The 15,730-nt window shown below is 46.2% G+C and overlaps 1 pseudogene; it reads left to right on the top strand.

Moving 5' to 3' along the window:
* The window catches only part of LOC111171715 (aldehyde oxidase 2-like), a 72,302-nt pseudogene that overhangs the window by 8,007 nt on the left and 48,565 nt on the right, over positions 1–15,730 (top strand).

Below are 15,730 nucleotides of genomic sequence, written 5' to 3'. Positions count from 1 at the left end.
CCCAAATCCTAGAATTATACTACATTCTGAATCCAGAGCAAGGCTTTAATATGCCCAAGAATCAATCAGCTGGGAGCTTGTTAAAAATGCAGAGGGGCTTCCTAAAAATGCAGAGGGGCTTCCCTGGTGGCGCAGTGGTTGGGAGTCCGCCTGCCGATGCAGTGGACACGGGTTCGTGCCCCGGTCCAGGAAGATCCCACGTGCTGCGGTGCAGCTGGGCCCGTGAGCCATGGCCGCTGAGCCTGCGCGTCCGGAGCCTGTGCTCCACAACAGGAGAGGCCACAACAGTGAGAGGCCCGCGTACCGCAAATAAAAATGCAGATTATGAGTCAAGAAGTTTGGAGCAGAGGTCTGAGGTTCTACATTTCCTAAAAGACCGCAGGTGGAACCAACACCGCTGGTCCACGGACTGCACTTTAAATAGCAAGGATCTAGAACACAGACCAAAATCGTGGACCTTTGAAAGCAGAGCTCCTTTTGAGCCACACCAGAAGAATTTAAAGAACAAAGTAACATGAGGTCCATAGTGGAGAGTCTCCAAGTTAATCAGAAAGAGGTGACCCCATGCTCAGAACCAGGCTGGGAAAGAAATAGGGGTGCTCAAGGAAACTGTTTTTGAAATTACACACGCTTTCCTTATAATTACTGATTTCTGGAGAATTCTTCTCTCTCTGGGAATGGAGGTTGCGTGCTAATTCCCAATTAGAAGGATCTGGGCATTCGAGCTTGAGAAGTAATTGTAATGCTAGAACACGGCTTCCAGGTCACCTCCTCCAGAAGGAAAGGGGATGCCGGCCCACCCTGCCCAAGGGGAGGGTGCACTGCTCAGGGAGAGGGTTCCACCATGACAAGAGAGACACAGGATGTGGACCCTGGCAGGAGGCGGTGACAGCAGGAAGGCAGGGCCTGTGACCATGCCTGTGTCCTTCCAGGAGAGGACTGCCGAGAGCCATGGCACCCGGTGCAGGATCTGCACCCCAGGGATGGTGATGTCCATGTACACGCTGCCCAGGAGCCACCCGCAGCCTTCAGAGGAGCAGCTGCCGGCAGCCCTGGGGGGGTAGGTCTGACTTGAACAAGCCCACTGCCCGCCAAAGCCAGGTGGGGTCATGCGTCAGCCTGTTCCTCCCCACCTACAATGCCACCCCAGCCCCGTTCAGGGATCCCTCGGTTGTTTCTGAAGTAGCTGCTTTCACCCCTGAGCAGAGAAGAACGTCAAGGTGTATCTGCTCATCAGAGCACTTGCTGCACAGAACTAAAGAGCACGCGTGGCCCACACCCGCATCTTGACACCCTACTTTTCTACCCAGTGACTTATGTGGCTGCCTTCATTCAGGCTGTCATAACAGAGCACCTCAAACTGGGGGTGTTAAAACAGCAGGAATTCCTTCTCTTGCAGTTCTGGAGGTGAAGAGTCTGAAATCTAGGCTCTAGAAGAGGACTCTTCCTTGCCTCTTCCTAGCTTCTGGTGGTGGACAGCAGTCCTGGCGTTCCTTGACTTAAGAGATTCATCACTCCCGTCTCTGCCTCCATCTTCTCACGGCCTTCTCCCCTGTGTGTCTGTGTCCAAATTTCCCTCTTCTTACAATCCAGTCACTGGATTAAGGCCTACCCTAATCCAGTAGGGCCTCATCTTAACTTGATTACATCTGCATCACTGCAGATTTCCAAATAAGGTCAAATTCACAGGTTCCAGAGGTTAGAACGTCAACGTATCTTCGGGGGCGGGGGGACACGATTCAACCCATAACACAGCCCTTCATGTATCGAAGGGATCCTTTAAAATTTGCAATGGGCTTAAGTTACTAAAGAGTTCATGGGAATTCCTTGGCGGTCCAGTGGTTAGGACTCTGCATTCATTGCTGAGGGTCTGGGTTCAAGCTCTAGTTGGGCAACGAAGATCCCACAAGCGGTGCAGCACAGCCAAATAAATAAATAAAGAGGAGTTCATAAACATATCCCTTTTGCAGGATCAATAAAGCTCACGTTCAGCTGTCAACAATCCCTAAACCAGATATCTGTTACACCATAGATATACAAATCCCTAGATTGAGGCCTGAAGGGTGAGCACCACACACTCTCCTAGTCTGCCAGTTGCCGGTGGACTTCCTTTACTCTCTCTGCTCCACTGCAGAAAATCAGATCAAATCACCTAAAACCCTGCCTTCCTTAGGTCCTTCCACTATTTGAGGTCCTTCAGCAGCTCCTTACCCCTCGTGTGGCCACGCCTACCCTCCTTCACCCGGCATTCAGAGAAGTCCAACAGCTGGCCTCCCAAACTCATTCTTCCTCCTCAGCTACATGAGTCCCTGCTGGCCAGTCTCCTCTCAACCCTCAATCCTCCGCATGTTTCCACTTCTGCACCTCTGCTTGTGCTGCGCTGTGAACCCCAAATGCCCCTTCCTTGCTCTCCACCAATCCATTGCTTTCTCGTCCTTCAATCCCAGCTTCTTTGTGAAGTCTCCCCCGATGAACTCGATTCCACACTGACCCTCCTCCAACCCACCCTCTCCCACGCCTTCATCTGTGGAAACCTGAGTTTCTTACACTTTACCATGCAATAGAATTACCCGCAGGCCTCTTAAATGCAGATTCCTCCACCGGGACCCAGACGTTCTAATTTAGGAGAATTGGAGAAAGGCCAGAGATCTGCGTTTTAAACAAATAGCAGAAATTCTGATGCAGTGACCTAAAATCCACTGAGGGGCACTACTAACAACCTGTCCGGGGCATTACACTTCACTCATATGGTGCCTTAGAAACGGCCACATTTTCTTGTTTTGGGATCGCTTGCATCTTACATAGTATCTGAAATATAGTTGCTGTCAATAGATACGTGTTGAATGAATAAATAATTTAATAGATGGATCCAACTGAGCTCACCAGATAGACTATCATCTTCTTTAGAACAGAGAATAAAACTGGAATTGAGGTGGTGGGAAGGATAATTATCTAAGGAGAAAAGAAGCAGTGAACAGCCTAGTGGCTATCTAAATATTCTCAAAAACAAAACAAAACACCAGTGTTTGTTTCAATTTTCTAAAGAAAAATAAATTAAAAGTCAGTAAAAACAGAGAATACTGATAACTTTTCTTCTTCTCTGATTAGGTAATCTATGCCACTGCACTGGGTATCGGCCAATTCTTGCAAGTGGAGGGACCTTTTGTTTGGTGAGTAGGGGACTGTGGGGGCAACCTACAGAGCAAGAATGACAGTGACAGCTGGTCCAGGCTGGGAGCACAGGAGGTGAGTTGTTTTTTTGTGTTTTTTTTTGCGGTACGCGGGCCTCTCACTGTTGTGGCCTCTCCTGTTGCGGAGCACAGGCTCCGGACACGCAGGCTCAGTGGCCATGGCTCACGGGCCTAGCCGCTCCGCGGCACGTGGGATCTTCCCGGACCGGGGCACGAACCCGTGTCCCCTGCATCGGCAGGCGGACTCTCAATCACTGCGCCACCAGGGAAGCCCTAATTTTTTAGACCATCTAAATAGACCATAAGGAAGACCAATTGAGTTAGCTCCAACTAACTCACGGGAGTTTGAGCTCTTTGTTGAGAGAAGGGTGAACGTTACACCACCTTTGATGCTCTACATCACACCACTGGGAAGCTGGGTGGTCTAGCCAGCCAGCCAGGCATCTTCCGTGGCTAGTTCAGCAAGGCCTCGGGACAGGACATGTAGGAGGGCTCAAGGAAACCCAAGGAGACAAGCAAAGACATGGAATTTGCTTTGGGGAGGCAAGGTTAGTTCCAAGAATCCAAACCAGCTGGGAAAGTGTGAGCAGATAAAGAAGCCAAAAATCTAGAGTGGAATCCAAATTTCACCCCAAGTACCAGAGTGCAGGGAGTTTCCCCCACCAAAGAGCGATACCGCACTAGGCTGCTGTGAAAATCAAATGAGAAATTGAAGGCTCATAACAAAGTCTTCCTTGGCACTTAGTAAGAACTCAACAAATAGTTACTACTGTATTGAGGATGCTGTCCACACTATGAATAGTGTTTGCCAGGGAAACCGGACAAGTACATCTGATCACCCTCTACAGAGGGCAGGATGGATGTAGGCAGTACAAGCAAGGGGGATTCCAAACTTTGGAGAGCCCCTCGCTGGTCCTCCTCCAGCCAATCTCAGGAGGCCATGGGGCCAAAGTGACTTGTTTGCCTCAAGCCTTCACCCTTTTCTAGACTGTGCTCCAGATACATTCTTGACCCCATTCCCAGGCACAAGTCTCTTCCCCAAGTCCATCTTCCTCAGGAAGATCATAACAGGCAGCATGTGCACCCTGAGGCCAAAGACTAGCTGTTTGGGGAACGAGTAGACAGAGCTTGGACACGCAGGCTGGCTCACAAGTGTGTGAGGCCCTTCACGGTACAGAACAGAGCCAGGGTGGGGAGGGAAGGGCAGCAGGCCACAGGCCAGGGGCCTCCATTTGTATTCTTGCCTCAACTCCACAAATAGTGGATGAGGGCCTGGAAATAGACCAGCAGGTGTGTCCCACTCCCCAGAGCCAGCCAGGTCCCCAGTGAGTGTCCCATCTTCTACTGCCACATGGGGGAGCCAGCAGGTGACAAGCTGAGAAAATGAATATCTTGTAAACCCATCGAATTGCTGGTGTAAATAGGAAAACACTTGTGAAATACAAATAAAGGAAGTTAAAGGCAACCTCTCTCCCTCTGGAATATGGATGTTATCCATCTTTCCAGGCACAGACTCTGGGGATAAAAGCAAAAATACAGTCAGAGACCCACCCTGCAGCCAACTGGCCCCAGGGACCTTAATGGGTGAAAGGAACCTAGCCCCGGTGGGAATACCCAAGGCTCCCATTTATTAGGCAAGAGAAGACTGACTTCTTCTGTTATCTCTCACTCATGAGAGCGCTCAGAGTTCTGAGTGAAAGAGGAAGCGCTACTGGCTTCGCTCAGCTGGTTTTGCTTCTTGGACAGAGAAGAAGCTGTCTGTGCACAACTGCCAGCCTGAGACATTTGTGCAGAGACAGAGAACTGAAGTATCTGGAAGAAAGTATTCTACTAGAAACTTAGGAGAGACTATTTGAGGAAGAAGGTACAAGAGGTAAGCTTGGAGAAAATGGGAAATGAAAGAACCAGCAAGTGGAAACCCGCTTTAAAATTCATTGATTGTCCATTCATTCCCAGTCAGTCCCATGCAGATCACAAATGTCGGGAAGATCTGGTTCCAAAACGGTTTTCTTTTGTCTTTCTTTTTTTTTCTCTTTTTAAGGTCCCTTTATAAATGATAATACTCAATGTTGTTGAGTCTTGTATATACTAGAGAATGGATAAATTATTATTGCTGTGAAAAGCATCTTATCAATTGATTCTACAACTAGGAATTCACCTAAGAAAAAATTCAGAGATGTACACAAAGCTGTACATGTAATGAACAGAAATGTTCACTATGTTATTTGTAGTTATAAAATGTAAAAGAAACCCACTAAGTATAGATCAATAGCATATTTTACAACTATATTACGGAAGAGCCAGAAGATGGACTATTATGCAATCAGCAAAATTATATTTTAAAGGCTTTTTAATGATAGGCAAATAAATGAACAAAAAGTCAAAGTAAAAACTATATTGTACTATAACTATTGTACAAATATATATTACATAAAAATATCAGTGGAATAGAGTAATGATAGTTTATTTCTTTTATGCTTCTCCATATTCTTTATTATTGTTTTAAGCTATATAATATATACTGTGTGTGTATTATATATTCTATATATTTATCTGTATCACTGTATTTAAAAAATAAAGTTAAAAAAAAAGGAAGATCTTATGATTACCCCTATTCCAGTAGAAACCACCAAAAGTGACTTTTAAAAGTTTGGAGCCTCATTTAAATTGTCAAACCCTTCAAGGCACACACCCATTTACATGTTAAAAAGTTTTTCATCTCAAGGCATTTCACTATCCTAGGAGTCAAATGGTTGTCAACAGAAAGGAACAGGAAAATGCCGCCTGGATGGGGGAGAAAATGATTCTTCCTCGCTCGACAGGAAAAGTGACGTGAGTCCCTTTGTTTGTCCTCTTCCTGAGAGTATCGCTTAATGCCGGCCAGTGCTGCAACTGTGCTGTGAGTTTTGATAGTCATTCTCCACTTTACTTACAAACGTCCAAAGTGCAGGCACGAATAATGCACTTTTCATTTGGGATCTGGGTAAAGTGGTGATTCAAAGCCCACGCTCTGATTTCCCCTTCACTCTCTGGAAGGCTGAAACAATAAATCATAAACCCACTCAGACAAGAGAAAAAAGACCTACCCCAACTACGATGAGTCCCATCCTTGCCTGGCCCTACTCATGCAGAGCTGGCCCCTATCACCATCTCCTCCTTTGCAGAGAGAGGACACTGCAATGTCAGGAAGGCTGAGGAGCCTGTCCAAAGATACATGGCGAGTTCATGGCTCCCACAGCTGGGAAGTCCAGCCGGAAACACACCAGTCTCTGGCTTTGCTCTCTGAGAGACACTAGTTTCAAAAAAAAGACCCACGGCCAAGCTCTTAAAGGAATTACTTAGAAAGAATTCTTAGTTCAAATATAGGAAAAATAGAGTCTGCTCCCTGTAGACACGGAAAACTAAGAGAACACAGTTGGCCTTAGACAAAACTGAGCCCGTCATTCCCTGCTGTATGTGTTTCTATCCTTAACACCCCGGGAATTCAATCTGGGCAATGATTGCACTCTGGGGTCCACCTGGATCACTTTAACCAAATGCAGAAGAACATATTTAAATTGGACTGTGCCCCAATATTCCTTATAAAGAGAAACACAAAGGATCACTGAGCCACATGTCCTTTCCCTATACGAAAAGACACACAGGAAGCCACATGATAAGGCGAAGGTTGCTTGGTGACCATGGATGCAGAGCAGTTGGATAATCTTAAGGGTAACATCATAGAAGATGCCCCTCCATCCATCAGGTAGACCTGCTGGATGGCAGGAGTCTGCCCCATGACACTCCCTTCTCTTGAAGCTATGTTAATATCTTCCATGGGGTAACTGTAAAGTCTTGGCCTGGTCCCTGTTTAGGGGAACTTTAATCCCTCAGCTCTGATTCATTTTGTTTGTTTTACATTTTAATTCTCAGACACTATCAGGTACTGCCTATACTTCTAATTCCAACTTACACAAAAACTGATCTACAGATGTTGGCCGGCTATGCTTCAGTCTGGGGTCCTAACCCACACAAGGAACAACTGCAAGTTGTCCTTCTGCAACCTAGAAAGACGTTAGAGAGAGAGGAAAAAAGGCAGAGCAGTATTGGACAAATGTCAGGTCATTTCACTTACTTGTCACAATTTCTATTTAATCTTCAAAGAGGTTAAGTACCTTTCCATTGAGAGGGTCAGAGAGCCAAGTCATGGCAGAACTGAGAAGGAACCCAGACCTGTCTGTCTCCCTATCCCCCATGCTCTTCCCCACTACACAGCCCTCTAGCCCTGCATCCCACAGTTCCCTCCCAATTTGTCTTTCTCTTTAGGAAGGTTTCCTGGGAATAAGTGTTTCCAAAAACTGAAATATGTTTGATTCAGACAAGATTCCAGTTTGGGTAACTTTTCACTGTGCTTTAGTTTCCTAATAGGTAAAGTGGAGTTGATAATTTACTTTCTTTGTACAATTGTTGTGAGGATTAAGTGAATTATTAATACGTGTAAAAGTACTTGGAACGTAAGCACCCCATAAATGTTAACTATTGTTATTAAAGCAAGTGGGGTGTGTGTGTGTGTGTGTATGTGTATATGTGTGTGTGTGTGTGTGTTTACACATGGGTCTGTATGTTTAGAGTCTTTTTTTTACTTAAACTATAGGACTTCTCGGAGTTTTGAATCCTGACTTGACAGGTGAGGGGATAGAGGTTGGGGCACAGTGGAGAGGGTTTCCCAAACTTATTTGACCTGTGATTGTTTCTCATAGGCTGTCTTGGTGTTTCGCAGGGTACTGTTTGAACTATTTAATAGAATACTCTTTTCTTTAACATCACATTAGTGTCAAATCAGTGTTTCTCTTACAACAAGATTCTTATTTAAAGCTATTTGGTTTGAACTATTTTCCCATACAAGGAGAACTAGATAGTTAGTACTACGTTCATTTTGCCTAATTAATGTAAAGAATTACAATGCTGTTTCCATTTGAGCAGGGCTGACAGAACGATCTTCTTCTGCCCTTTATAGAGATCTGCATGGAGCTATTTGCAAAAGAGGAGTTCCAGCCCTTAGACCTTACCCAGGAGCTCACATTTCCCCCAGAACTCTTGGTAAGATGAGTTGGGTGTTTTATGTGCTCGTTTCAATGCCACTGGTTATAAGCTCAGTTTTCTAAAACCACATTTTCCGTCCTGTGAAATTATCAAATGGTGGAAATGCTTGATCAAATCAGTATGCCTGTCCCTGTCCAGCTCACCAAGCCCTGGCTGTTGCCCTGCACACTTTCCCTGAAGCCTCAGCTGAGGTTATTTTTTAAAGCGATTTCGTCATTACTCCCATCATTGTCATCTGCAGTGTGTCCCTATTGACTGTCCCAAGCAATCCAGTTTTTCTCAGCTTCTAACTTGGCCTTTCCAGCCTTTTCCAGATAGTGACCTCAAGGGGCACTTCCAGGGCCTCCCGATACCTCAGCCTTCCCTCTGTCAGCATCTCTATCTTTCCTCTCTAACATCCAGTGGTCCCATTCCATAAAATGCCTATTTCTGAAAGATTCTGATGTGTTTATTCATGCATTCAACAAATATTCATCATTCAGCAATGTGCCAGGCACTGTTTGGGGTACTGAATATACAACAGGGAACAAAACTCACACAGACCTGACCCCAAGGAGTTTGTAATCTGGTGGCAGAGACAGACAATGAGCAAGATACTAGATAAGTTATAGTGTGTTAGCAAGTGAGAAGGAGAACAAAATAAAACAGAGAAAGGGGATAGGATGATGCAGGGGGTTGCAACTTTAAATATCCGGCCAGAGAAAACTTCTCTGAGAAGATAACATTTGAAGAAAGTCCTGAAAGAGGGGAGGGAACTGGCCACGAAGATACATGGGGGAAGGGCAGTCCAGGCAGTGGGGCAGCAAGTGCAAAGGTGCCAAGGAGGGGAGAACTCCTGGCCTGATCAAGGGACGGAGCAGGGGCCAGCCTGGCTGGAGCGCAGTGAACCAGAGAGATCAGAAAGCTGCGGGCAGCGGGGTGGGCAGACCATGCTGAACTTAGACTACTTGGCTTTTACTCTGCCTGAGATGAGAAGCTATCAGAGAGGTTGGACAGAAGAGGTGTACGCTCCTATTAACCTTGTAATGGGATCCGGGGTCGTTTTGGCTGCTGGGATGGGAATAGCCTGCAGAGGGGGCGAGGGAAGGAGCAGTGAGCCCATTAGGGCACTAATGTCATCCTGAGGATGGGGGTGCTGGACCAGGAGGCCAGCATGCAGGTGGTGAGGAGGGAGTGGATTCTGGATACATTTTGGAAGAAGAGCCAACAAGATTTCCTGATGGGGCTTCCCTGGTGGCGCAGTGGTTGAGAGTCCGCCTGCCGATGCAGGGGACACGGGTTCGTACCCTGGTCCGGGAAGATCCCACATGCCGCGGAGCAGCTGGGCCCGTGAGCCGTGGCCGCTGAGCCTGCGCGTCCGGAGCCTGTGCTCCGCAACGGGAGAGGCCACAACAGTGAGAGGCCCGCATAACGCAAAAAAAAAAAAAAAAAATTTCCTGATGAATGTGATGTAGGGGAGGGGAGGGGTCCCCAACCCACCCGGCCGCGGACAGATACCGGCCGCAGCCTGTTAGGCACAGGGCAGCACAGCAGGAGTAAGCGTCGGGCAAGCAAGCTTCATCTGCCGCTCCCCATTGCTCCCATCGCTCGCGTTACTGCCTGAACCATCCCCCCACCACCACGTCCGTGGGAAAGCTGTCTTCCACGAAACCAGTCCCTGGTGCCAGATAGGTTGGGGGCCGCTGCTGTACAGTGTGAGAGAGAGAGCACAGTCACTGCTGACTCCGGGGCTTTGGGCAGCTGGAAAGGGGTGTGGCCATTTACAGAGGAGGGGAAGACCTCCGGAGGAGCAGGGCCTTTTGCCTTTGGGGGTTCCTTTTCCGGGGCTTGGAGGGCGATGGGATATGAGGAGCTCAGTTTTGGACACGTTAAATTTGAGATGCCTATTACACATCTAAGGAGAGACACTGAGTACTCGTTCAGGATTTCAGAGGAAAAGCTGAAGATTCTAATTTAGGAGTATTAGTATAATTATGATTTTTAAGGCCATGATACTAAATTACGTTGAATTAATCTGTACTGAAGGGTCAGTGACAGATGCCAGCTCATATTGTCGGTTTCCTCCAAAGAACTACACATTATCAAGGCTTAAGCTAAAGGCGTAAATATCTAACTATGGAAAATTCAGGCCTTAGCCAATGGGTGCAGTGAGTGTCTTTTTGGTCAAGGGGACCCCAGAACTTCTGAAATCTCTCTAGAGGAACATACCTCCACCTAGGATCTATCATAACCCAGGAATACAGGTGTGCACAGGTGCACACACCTTGTTATTTGCATGCAGAGAATGGCAAAGAACCCAGAAAAACGAACCCTGGCCTTTCATGGAAAGAGCGTCACCTGGATCTCCCCTGGGACCCTCAAGGACCTCCTGGAGCTGAAAGCAAAACACCTGTAAGGCCCTCTCATCCTGGGCAACACCTCGCTGGGTGAGTGATTGCAACGATTCTCACTCCACCATTTGTGCCGAGGTGGATTTCCTGTCCCCCACTGTGCTCACAGTCTACAAAAACTACTTTTTAAGGATAAAAACCTCATTTTTTAAATAAAAATGCTATAATACTGTATCATAAAATGTACTACTATATTGTATATTATATAATAATTATTTACATAACATAGTATTTTTATATCTACTATATATTTTTATAAATACTAGCATATATGTGCTATATAGACTCATATATAAATTATATATACAATATTAAAGTATAATACAAATATCGTATTATTATATAAAATGGTCTCCAAAATTGGAGGTACATATACCCTGGGAGTATGCAGTGTAACCTCTTGAGGTGTGGGAAAAAAGTATTAGAGGACAGTTTATCATTTAATTTACTTTGTCCTTTTTAACTTTGTTTTTGTTAAATAAAATAGAATTTTATAAAATATGTATGGATATATTAACAATGCACACCCAGTTATCACCACACCCAGTTTAAGAACCAGAGCTTTACCAAGAACTTTGAATGCCCCATGGGCCCTCCCAAACCACAGGCCCCCCCCCGCCCCGCTCACCTTCTTCTCAGAGGCACTCATTAGCCTGAATACGATGTTGGTCAGTCTCTTCCTCATTTTTACAATTTTACCCCATATATTTGAGTAACTAAGCACCATGTCCCTTAGTTTTGCATATTTTTGAACTTCACATAAATAGACTGACACGGTATTATTCTTCTGCAATTTGCTTTGTGCGTTCAACATTCTTGAGCTGAGATTCACCCACATTGTTGCGTGTGACTGTGCTGCTGGATTCCATCGTGTGTCCAGGGCACAATTTGCTCATCCATTCTATTGCTCAAGGATGTGGAGTGTTCTCCAAGTTTTTGCTATTACAGATATCTTTATGTGTCTCCTGGTGCCAACATGCAAGGGTTTTCTAAGAACCTCTCATCCATTTTATTTCCTATTTTTATATACATGTAGAGAGTATAAATAAATACATATACCAGGAGAGACTGTGCTATAAAATTACTTGGCAGGGTGTATGGCCACTGCTTTCACATCTATACACACTTTTTTTTTTTAAAGCATTGACTAATTTAATCCTCACATCCACGGTGGCATTGGTACTTTTTGTTTTTAATTAATTAATTTATTTTTGCTGTGTTGGGTCTTCGTTTCTGTGCGAGGGCTTTCTCTAGTTGTGGCAAGCGCGGGGCCACTCTTCATCGCAGTGCACAGGCCTCTCACTATCGCAGCCTCTCTTGTTGCGGAGCACAGGCTCCAGACGCGCAAGCTCAGTAGTTGTGGCTCACGGGCCCAGTCGCTCCGCGGCATGTGGGATCTTCCCAGACCAGGGCTCCAACCCGTGTCCCCTGCATCGGCAGGCGGACTCTCAACCACTGTGCCACCAGGGAAGCCCAACATCTATACACATTTATTGCCAGTTTTTAAAATTAGCATCTGAATATTTTTATGAGAAACTCTCAATGCCAAAAAATTGCATTTTCTCTTTCCTAACTCTCTCTAGAATATATAATGCATTTACTTTCAGGACCTGCGTTGAAATCTCAAGGACATTTTCACCCGGTTCTCCTCTCTCCTGCTAGGAGTTCTGAGCTGATTATGGTGTCTAAAACAAGTGATGGTGAGTTCCAGGTGTTCTTTGTAAAATATCAATGAACCAATTCCTGCACTAAACTTAAAACTTGCTATATAGTTTAGAACCTCTTCATACTTTTATCTTGTCTGGCCTGTTTCCAGTTCTTCATCATTTTTCTGATGTGATATGACATCCCCACCATGAAACTTTACTGTCAAAAGCTTTGCACAGAATATGAGGTACTTGGATAATGTCATTCAAGACCCTGCACTCAGCTGCAGGATTCTTGCCTATAAAAAGCTACAGTCGGGCTTCCCTGGTGGCGCAGTGGTTGGGGGTCTGCCTGCTGATGCTGGGGACACGGGTTCGTGCCCAGGTCTGGGAGGATCCCACATGCCGCGGAGTGGCTGGGCCCGTGGGCCATGGCCACTGAGCCTGCGCATCCAGAGCCTATGCTCCGCAACGGGAGTGGCCACAGCGGTGAGAGGCCCGCGTACCGCAAAAAAAAAAAAAAAAAAAAAAAAGCCACAGTCTTGCAGTGTCACTTTAATGGGAAGACAGCAAGAGAGAACTGGCACTCTCCAATGGTTGGATGGTCAATTCCAGGGAGGGAGTATGTTCGCAGGAGGAAAGTAGGCGATGTAGTGTCTGGCACTCAAATGCTACTTGTCTCATGGGGACAACGGCAAAAGGCCAAGTGAGACAAAAACCTGCCTGGGCAAACACCTCCAGTCACTTACAACATCCTTAAGGGCCCCTTTTGTACAGATACTGCATCAGGCAAGCTGGCACCCACAGAGTAGGAAGGAAACATGCAAGGCTTTGCCTTCAAGATGCACTGCAAACCCTTTGGCAAAAGGAACCTTATTTTAGTCCTTCCCTCATCTCCCAGATCTCCTAGCATATATGTGCCTGTCCCAGATACATGCATATATGTGCTAAATTACTGACAAATAACTTAATGCAAAAAACAAACAAACAAATCAGTGGGTCAGAAACTTGAATTTGGGAGGCAGTGGTAATAATGACTTCCTTAACTCAGGCAACAGGGAGGTTGACTGAACTGAAAGCTTTAGTCCGGACTGACTGGTAGGCCACTGTATGTTTTTGGAGGTTGGTGGTGGGCAGGGGAGGGGACCCACCTTGGCTGTATCACTGCTATCCAGGAGTCCTACCCTCCCGGCCTCAACCATCATCAGCCAGACTTTGACCGTGCTGCAGACCAGCAAGCCTGCCCTTCCCTGGCCTCACCCCACCCACTTGCTAGGAAAGGGACCCTTCCTGGTTTTGCCCAGCACCACAGCTTCACAGCTTCAGCTTTGGGACAACTCAGGTAGCACACCTGCATACCACTCAGAAGAGGAGGAGAACGTGCTTAGATTTATCTGAAATCTTGGGGTTGGAGAGAAGAGAAAGAGGGAATAGTAAAATGGGTGGCTTGGGAGTATAGTCAAGTAGCTTAAGCAGACGGTCAAGACCCGAAAACCCTTCCCCTCATGTTCACCCTAGGCATCGTTTAGCCCACGGTTTTCAAACTTGTCTTCAGCACCACAACCCTGTCCTCAAACAAATCTTAGTAAATGAAAATAAGCTGCTCTGTTTGAAGGAGGGGGAAGACTTTCTCCATCCCACTGAGCCCCTATATCTACCTCCGCCAGGGCCAGGACTCAAGGAAAGTGAACTTGCCCAAGGTCCCCAAACTGGCTAGTGGCGGGTCATCAAGCCACACATCTCCCACTTCCAATCCAGAACTCTTGTCTTTACTGCCATTCCCCGTCCCCCAGGCCCACCCCACGGCCTGTCCAGTTGGCTATTTATCAGTTTGGACTCTGCAGGCAAAGTAGAGCCAGATTCTAAAATCTGAGGAAACAAACAATGCACTTTCCTCGGGGGCCCCTTAAACTTTAAGTGTGAGTAATTTCTAGTGGCCTCCAGGGACCTTTCCAAGGATGCCCAAACTTTTCCTAAGGCCCAGAAGAAGGAAGGACACTGGTGGGGGAGGGGTACGTGGGAGCCAGATGTACCCACCACCACCACCACCAGCAGTCTCCCGCAGGAAATCAGTTTCTGTGACAGCTTCCATTTGTTTAAATTTTGTGTGCTAATCCATGTCACATACACGCTTGGCTCTGTATACTTCTTTTTCCTCAAAATCTTTAGCATAGTAAATGCTCCAGAAAGTTGCTGCGCCTTTAACCCATAGACCTGCAAACTCTGAGAAGCATGGAGTTAAAACAAAATCCATGTTCTGAGAATCAAAGATAAGGCTCTTTTCAACTCTGTTGAAATACAGGCTAGGTTTTGTGACCAAAGGTGGAATAAAATATGAATGGAAATACAGTAAATAGAATTTCCTCGGTACAGCTGTGTCATGCCTGGCACAGAGCGAGGGGTAATGTGAGCAATGGAAAGAGCCAGATGAAAGCCCCAAAATGGACTGTCTGGCCTCAGCCTGAGTTTGAAATCCATTCTTCTGAGAACCCAGGCAGTAGCAACAGCTGACAGTTTACTCTCCCCTAGGGCTGAACTGCCCTATTCTGTGTCAAATAAGGGATGATCATACTGGCCTGTGTGATGCTCCTGACCTTAAAAAGATTAATAATAATGTCTTTGTCTCTGATTTTTTCCCTACGAAGAAGGCTCTGGGTCTCTAGGGTAGGAGGAACTGTACGATAGGAAACAAGCTTGGTCTTCCCAGTGCTTCTGCAGGCAAAGGGAAGGCAGGATTTTGCAGAAGTTAAAGACCAAGCTTTATTGGAACTTGTAGTGATGAGAAGCAATAGACCATCCCTGGTGGGTCTGGGATGGGATCCCGTGTTACGGAGTGCCTTGGATGAGATGCTGAAGCAGAAGCAGGGCGAGGACTCTAAGTTAAGAGACGCTCCAGGGCAGAGGAGAAGTTTACTTTTAGGCAAGATTTGCTTAGCATATAGATAATAAGGAGAAACTAGTGGTTTCCCTAATCAATTAGGTTAGCTATGATCATTGAAGCAGCAGGGGGTGTTGTGCGTGTATGTTGGCAGGGGTGGGGGAAGTATTGTGCCAAGTACATTGTTAATACTGATGAAGATAAAGTTATGTGGGAGGGTGAAATATTCTCCACGATTAATCCACAAGAGAAAAATCAAAGTCCAGCCCACAGCCTGTTAAAAAACAGACTAACTGAGGTTAGAACCCAGCCTTGGAAATGATGTCAAATCAGATTCTATGTGTTAGTGATTCATTCTACAAACCCCAGAGAGATTAATTTTTAAAGTCCAGCTAAGTCACCTCCTGATGGTTTGGTGGCTTCTTCATTTTCAAAGATTGATCTGAACGCTTTACATCCCTACTACAGAGAAGCCCAAAGCCAGCGCTAAGATACTGCCAGTACTCACGAGTATGGCTGCAACAGTTTTTAAATTCTGAATTA

This window comes from Delphinapterus leucas, chromosome 8 (genome assembly GCF_059928025.1).
Source record: "Delphinapterus leucas isolate spDelLeu-1000000601 "Yukka" chromosome 8, BTC_Dleu_Yukka2, whole genome shotgun sequence".
In the NCBI taxonomy this organism is placed as follows: Eukaryota; Metazoa; Chordata; class Mammalia; order Artiodactyla; family Monodontidae; genus Delphinapterus; species Delphinapterus leucas.
This window is presented reverse-complemented; position numbering and strand designations above follow the sequence as displayed.